The 7,064-nt window shown below is 40.0% G+C and overlaps 1 protein-coding gene across 1 annotated transcript in view; it reads right to left on the reverse strand.

Moving 5' to 3' along the window:
- The window catches only part of FLRT2 (fibronectin leucine rich transmembrane protein 2), a 117,502-nt gene extending 111,582 nt beyond the window's left edge, over positions 1-5,920 (reverse strand). The window contains 1 exon segment of the mRNA XM_074235586.1: positions 5,831-5,920. The gene's annotated coding sequence lies outside the window, so the exon portion shown is untranslated.
- Between the last annotated feature and the right edge of the window lie 1,144 nt (positions 5,921-7,064).

Here is a 7,064-nt window from a genome sequence, read left to right on the forward strand (position 1 = left end):
ACATTAGAAAATACAGGTGATATAAAAACAAAATATAGCATTGAAATATATTTTTTATTTTAATAAGTTTAGTTGTCCTGTTCTCAAGTAGCCTTTCATCAAATAGGGATAAAGATTATGGCATAGCATAAAGTACAAAACTTCTAAAATTTAAATTGGAAAATTAAACATCAAACTATTTACTTCTCTAGAGTTCCATATGTAGAAAAACAACATAGTGGGAAAAAAATCACTAAACAACTAGAAGTCAGAAAACCAAACTGAGCTCTTAAATCCCTTCTTACTGGTATTCTATATCATCTTATTACTGTGAATTTTTTAGGCTATCATTAACCTCTCTCATGACTCAGTTTCCTCATCAGAAAAATGGAGAAAATAAGTATTTGTCCTATAGTTTATCCATACGGTTGGTGCAAGAAGAACACTGGATGAACCTACCTGGAATGGGCAATAATTAAGTGAGGGGTATTCTCTGTTTCAAGATGCCAGCAAATTGATGAGTTCATATGGGCATTTACCTTGTAGATCCCATTCCCTCCTCATAATTCTTATCTATGCCTTCCCATTCGGTCTTCTATACAGGCTCCATCTGTATATTTTTGTATTTCATGGAGTCCATTGATGTGCCAGGTGTTTCTGTCTGTTTCTGCTCTCTCTCAATACAAGAAAGCCCACCTCCTTCCCCAGTCAGACATCGCCAGACAGTGTACACTCTCTCAACCTCCCCTCCTCTTGTACACTGTGGCTGCTTGATAAAAACTAATTGAAGGGCATTACAGTTTAAAATCCTTTATCTTCCATTGCCTAGCACAATTCCTGGCAGGTAGAAGGCACTTATAAACAAATGCTAGTTGATTGATTCATTTCTCAGAGGATCACAGGAATCTCAAAGGATCATTAGATTTTCTCCACTTCTCCAAGTGTCTCAACCTGCTTTTATACAAAAATGAGGTGAATATTTCAATTTTCCACTTCTAAGTCATTTTGCTCTATTATTCATAATCAAAGACACATAATGAATGTATGGATCAAATCACAGAGTAATGGGTTGAGGAACCATCTGTTTACTCCAGTGGGCTAGGACATTACTTGTGCAAGGAAGTGACAAGAATAGCCAACTGGGACTGAAAATGACACTTGGTAATGAACCTCTTTTAGGAGGCACAAGATCCTAATGCCTTCCATTTAGCCATGTGACCTTTGCTGACTTTAATGGACAATATATTTCTGACCTATTTTCTGGGGGACTGGTATACCTTATTTTAATGATAACTACAGGTGAAAATTTCTGAGGTCTAATGGCTTCTATTTACTTTCTGGCCTGCTAAATTTATTTCAAAGTTAAAAAAAACCAAAGCTCTCTAGTTCAAATGGGAATTTCTTCTTTCTGTATCTTGTAAGTACTGGTAAACAGAACTGAAATACACTAAATGGTCCAAGTCATTTTACATTTTCCCATATAAAAACATCTGGAAAATAATAGAGGCAGGGAGGACAATATGGAGGAGAAAATAGTCACAAAAATATCTAATGGATATCACTGGACTTTTTTTCTTTTTTTTTTTTTTAATAACTGAGGCCTTTAACCCATAACTGTCAAAAATAATTACTTCCATAGTATATCAGTAGAATAGCCAGTCAGTGTTTGAGAATTATGAATGTGGCCTTTTGACTTCTCAAATCACGTAAGAACATTTTCTTTGACCTTCCTGCACATAACAATGACACTGTTTTCTTGAATGAAGCAAAGGACATGTGGTTCTGCATACTTCTGCATAAACACCACCCCCCAACTCCAACAAATTAAACTAGAGGCAGTATTTGAAAAATAAATAAATAATGTGGTTCCAATTCGCTGCAAAAGGTGCAGGAGGCTTGTCAATGGCAGGTCTGAAACCAAAAGGTTCCTTTTAGAAAGATGTCTTACAGGACTTTTTCTGCATCATTAACTCTTCTGAGATCCTGAACATAACATGATGAATTTCCTTAAGAAAGTAGCCACTGTTTGGTTTTGATTCACTTCAAAGAATCAGAGCAGAAGGAATCAAAGAAAAACCAAAGACCAGTAGATGTGAAAATCATCAAGGAAAAGGAGACATGAAGGTTCTAACAGATTTTGGCCATCTAGTGAAAATACCAAAGATTATTTTTCTAATACAGTGTTTTTACTGTTTCATGCAACTGAAGTAAGTCTCTGTATTCAGCTTAACATAGGATATTTTTATTACAATATTTGTGTCATAGCTACTTTTTAAAAAAATGAACCTTATTTAAAACCTTGAAAAGGCGCTCTGTCTACTAATGGTTCTGGGGGTTCGTTTTTCCCCCATGGAAAGAAGAGAGTTAATTGGAAGGACGAGATCACCCACTGCTGAAGAGGGAAAAAGAAGCTAATAGTTCCATCTGTGCCACTCTTAAAAATAATAACCTAACATTTATTTTTTAGAAGAAAAAGATTTTCACAAAGCAAATATAATTGGGGGGAGGGTAAAGAAGAAGGCTAGGACATAATGACAGCCATTCTATTTTTCTTTTTAAATTATTATACAAAGATTCTTCTGAGTACAACCTACCCATGGGAAAAGAGAACCCTCCCAAAATTCCATATTTCCAAATACCACTGCATCATAAACCATCTGGAAAATGTCAGATAATGGTATCCACCTACTTAACAAATGAAGTAAACTTTGTCTTACATTTCCATTTCATCTAAATTCAAGTAGAAGACAAAAACTTTGTTAAGAAACATGTTCTAAAAGTTTTCTTAAAAAGATCTTCTGTTCAAAGACATCCCACTCAGACTAATTTTCCTTGAAATCTATCACACACAGATAGAACAGAACTTAAATACATATAAATATTGAAGTGAATATCCATCCATCCATATGCATAGATACACAAATACATATAGATACAATAAATATTTGTTCACAGTTTATGTCTCAACATTATGTGGTCCTAGGGTTAATAAAAATTCCATTTATATTTGGCAGAATTGTGTGCCTTAAATCAACTATACTCAGACATACAACTCTTATTAGAATTGGACAGCACTAATGTCTTATTTATGTTGAACATATTATGAAGCTACATGGAATAACCATTGAGTAGTTCCTGTATTATCATGTAACATGCTTAATGTCCTTGTTAAATACTATTACCTATCTGGAAAGCAGCAATTTAAAATATCTAAGCATGGATAGAGACAAAGCATTGCACAGACTGCTTTCTGTGTAATTCTGGGCTTTGGAAAGGGGGGGGGGGGAGAAAAAACAATGACTGTTCACTTCTCACAGATAGAGGTCACTAATGGACTGATTTTGAATCACTGTGGAAGAAGCCACAAAGTTATAAAAGTAATCTAGTGAAAAATGAATTTGAATTGAGATTAAAGAAGAGATACTAAGAGATGATTATGCCCAAAAGAATACCACCTGAATGAAAAGAATATGCTGTTTGGCCTTCCCCAAGCATCTAAATTGAAACCTAACCACAAGAGAAGTTTAACAGACTTGCAATGTTTAAATTTCATATATTACCCATTACAGAAGTTCTTTTGTAAAGAGAAGGATTAAAAAGTCAAACTTGATCAGATTTTCACACTGGTTATCTTCTATTTAAGGTCTTGATGGCTTGATCCTCCCTTGAAATCTATATAATGTAGTTTCCAACTGGGAAAGTTTAAAGTTGCTTTAAGAAGATATGTCTAAATCCTAAATCATACTATACTATTGGGCCAAAATATAAATGGAATAGGCAACAGGGCTCAAATTAGAACCAGGTAGTCAAAGTCAAACTGAGATAAGCTCATATCATCTGAATTACAGTATAGCAAAAAATCCTGAACTTCTTCAGGATGTAGTGGGCAACTCAGCATGGTGTCATTTAGAAATCTGCTTTATGATTTTAGAAACATCACCAAAAATATTGAAAACTGTAATGAAACTACTCAAGTGTTTCAGGGTAAAGACATTTTACTAGCATTCCATTGACACGGGGCTTGTAATATGTTCTGCTATGGGAGCAACTGGCATGCTCCTTCTTAAGAATTGCTTGTACCTGCTATCTGAGATTTAGAATGGTGTTTCAAATTTCATCTTCAGAACTCCTAGAGCCACTGAGGTGAAGTTGCTCAAGCTGACAGCATAAGGCCACACTGTCATTCTCAATTATTTGGAAATCCTTACAAAATTTGGACCTATTTGAGTTTTTAGAACAAAACCAAAGCAAAAAATAAAAAAAAAACAGATTTTTCAAAAAACAAAAAAGCATTCTGAGAAAATCAGCAACTTTATGCATATCACCTAAATATGATTTTTCCAATGTGTTGGCATGTAGATCCTATAAGCATCTGGTACATTTTCCTTATCAATAATTGAAAAAACATATCCTAGTTATGACAATGTTGGCCTTAAAAATTGATATCCATACTACAACAGCCTAATATCGTCCTGGGAAAATGCCAGCATTCAATTTATTTGCCTCAAAAAAACACTTATTGGATCCAAAGTTTGCCTTTCTTTTCATTTAAGATTTAATAAACTAAGGTCATTAGGTTAATTCCATAGACAATATTAGGCTCTATATCTAAACTAGCTTTCATTAGCTTTTTGCCTTGAGAAGTTAGATGTAATAAATTTAACAATAAGCCTCTGAATGTGTGGGGGTGGAGGGGTAGAGACAGGAGGGTGGCCCCCCACCCCTGCAGCACAATCCATTTCATTTAAGTAATCTCCCAGCAGAGTTGGAAGCAATCTCTGCTGTTGAAAGAGGGGTTTTTGTAAGGCAAATGCAGCACATCTAATCAGCGCCTTACACATTATAAAGGCGTTTACACGGATTTGTGTCTTGCACTTTATTAGCTTACTGCAAGCTTTAAAACAGATTTCCTCTACTAAAATTAATTAAGGCTCTAGGTGACTGATTTCCATTTACAAGAGATGACACCTTCTTGAGTTTCCAGGTGAACTACTAATAACAATAATAGCAGTAATAAACGTACTTGCTCTAAATATCTCTTAGAGGGTTTCCCATTTTCCTCTCCTAGAAGGCTCACCAGCTATTTTCCCCCAGTTTCCCTAAGTAACGAAGAGATTTGAGAGACATGACAGCATTCTCTCTCCACTGCCCCCAGCCTCAACGCACACAGGCGCACTCACACTCCCCAAGCCTCCCCAGTGAATGTAGCTACTGATGGAGAATCTGATTCTCTGCACAGCCCCCCCCCCCACCCTTTATTTCATCGCAAATTCGCGTCACCAATGACTAATACAAGCCATTTCTTCCTTCAATGAAAACTAGATTTCTAAAGTTCCCATTTATGAGAGGTGAAGGTGATGGGAGATGGAGAGGGGAGCCTACGATTTCAACTTAGGTTTTGTGATTTTTAAATGTTCACCTCCAACGTGCCAACGAAAACGGGGCGTGAGGGTGGTAGGTTCAGTCATTTTTAAGGGTTGCTAAAATAAATGCTATAATCATTTGCTGTAAATCGGGGATGTTCACATCTATTCACCCTCCGACTCAACTGAAAGATACCAAAGTCCTCGAAATCCACATTTCAATTGCCTAAAAGGTGCATAGGACAACGGCAGGACATCCGTTCCAACCCTAGCTACGGGATTCATCTCCCCACGTTCTCCAAACCTGCCTAGTGGGTGACGAACGATCTTTTGGTCCTAGAAGCAGATCCTGGATCATTAACTTTGCCCCTCTCCTGACTCTCCAGTCCGCAACAGCAGCTGCCCTTCCGAAGGCAAGGGATGAAGAAGAGGGTCGGGGTTTAGGAAAAGTAGGGCGAATGAGGAGTGGGGGTGGGAAGTCACTTTACCTGGGAAGGTTCTTGCAGTCCTTTTCCAGCCCTGGTCATAATCCCTCTTTGCGCTTTTTCCTCCCTGGGATCCAAACTTTTGCTCCTGCCTCTGGATCGTGGTGGAGGCTGCGGGTGACCTGGGTGGGTATCCAGCGGCTGGGCCGGGGGCTGCCGGAGCTGGAGCCCGAGCTGGAGCCGCTGTGCCGGGCGCGCTTCTCCGCACCCCGCGGCTCGCCTCTGCCAGCTCACCGGAGCGCTCCCTTCCCCTCGCTCTCGCCTTCCTCCCCTATGAAGCAGCGGCATCGTCCTCCCCCTTCCTCCTCCACCTCCTCCTCCAACGCGCAGCCCAGGGCTCTGGCATCCCACTTTCTCTTCTCTCCTGCCTTCTTGTCACCACTACCACCCCCTCCTTCTGCCCAGCGCCCCCGCTCCCCTACTGGTGCTCTTCGCAAATAAAAAAAAAAAAAAACGACGCCCCCCTCCCTTGACACCCCTCCCCCCCAAAAAGGAAAACTGGGGAAAACCAAAGGGGAGAAAAATGCAGCCGCAGGATGTTCTCTGGCAGGGGGGCTCCTTTCGAGACGATGAAAGAATCACGAGAGGAAGCACCGAGACCCAGGACTCGGACAAGTCTCCTGATACCCTACTCACGTAGGTGGGAGCGGGAGCGTGTGTGTGAGTGTGTGTGCACGCGCGCGCGTGTGTCTCGCTCCAAGTCTTGCGCCTTCTTCAGAGGGGGATTGCGAGGTTGATCTTAGCGGTAACGAAGCCTCAGATCTGACTATACCCCACTAATGTAAGGCATGCCTCGCCCCCCCGCCCCCAAGCCTGACACCCCTGGGAGATGTTTACAGTAATGAATTCAGCTGATAGCCATCTCGCTCCTCTCTGGCTCTCTCTCCTCTGGCCCTCTCCCCCCCCCCTTTTTTCTCTCCCTCCTGGAGGCCCTCCCACATTTCTAGTTTAAAGAATGCTTGGAAGGCAGGGCTGCAACCCAAGGCTTTCCAAGAGGCAAAGTCAGACTAAGGTTTTTTAACCCTGTCCTTCCCTAAAGGAAGGTAAAAAGGAGGGTTGCTTTTTCTAATCCAGCAAATAATCATCCAGTTCTACAGAAGTAGATGATATATATTTTTCTTTATTTTCCCTCTTCCCCACACCCTCCCGTCCCTAGTAAGAAAAGCCACGGTCAGATCCCTGAAGGTCACTTTTCTCGGTCTGGACACTTCGACGTTACCAATGAGAATCATTTATT

Source organism: Macrotis lagotis, chromosome 4 (assembly GCF_037893015.1).
Source record: "Macrotis lagotis isolate mMagLag1 chromosome 4, bilby.v1.9.chrom.fasta, whole genome shotgun sequence".
Lineage (NCBI taxonomy): Eukaryota > Metazoa > Chordata > Mammalia > Peramelemorphia > Peramelidae > Macrotis > Macrotis lagotis.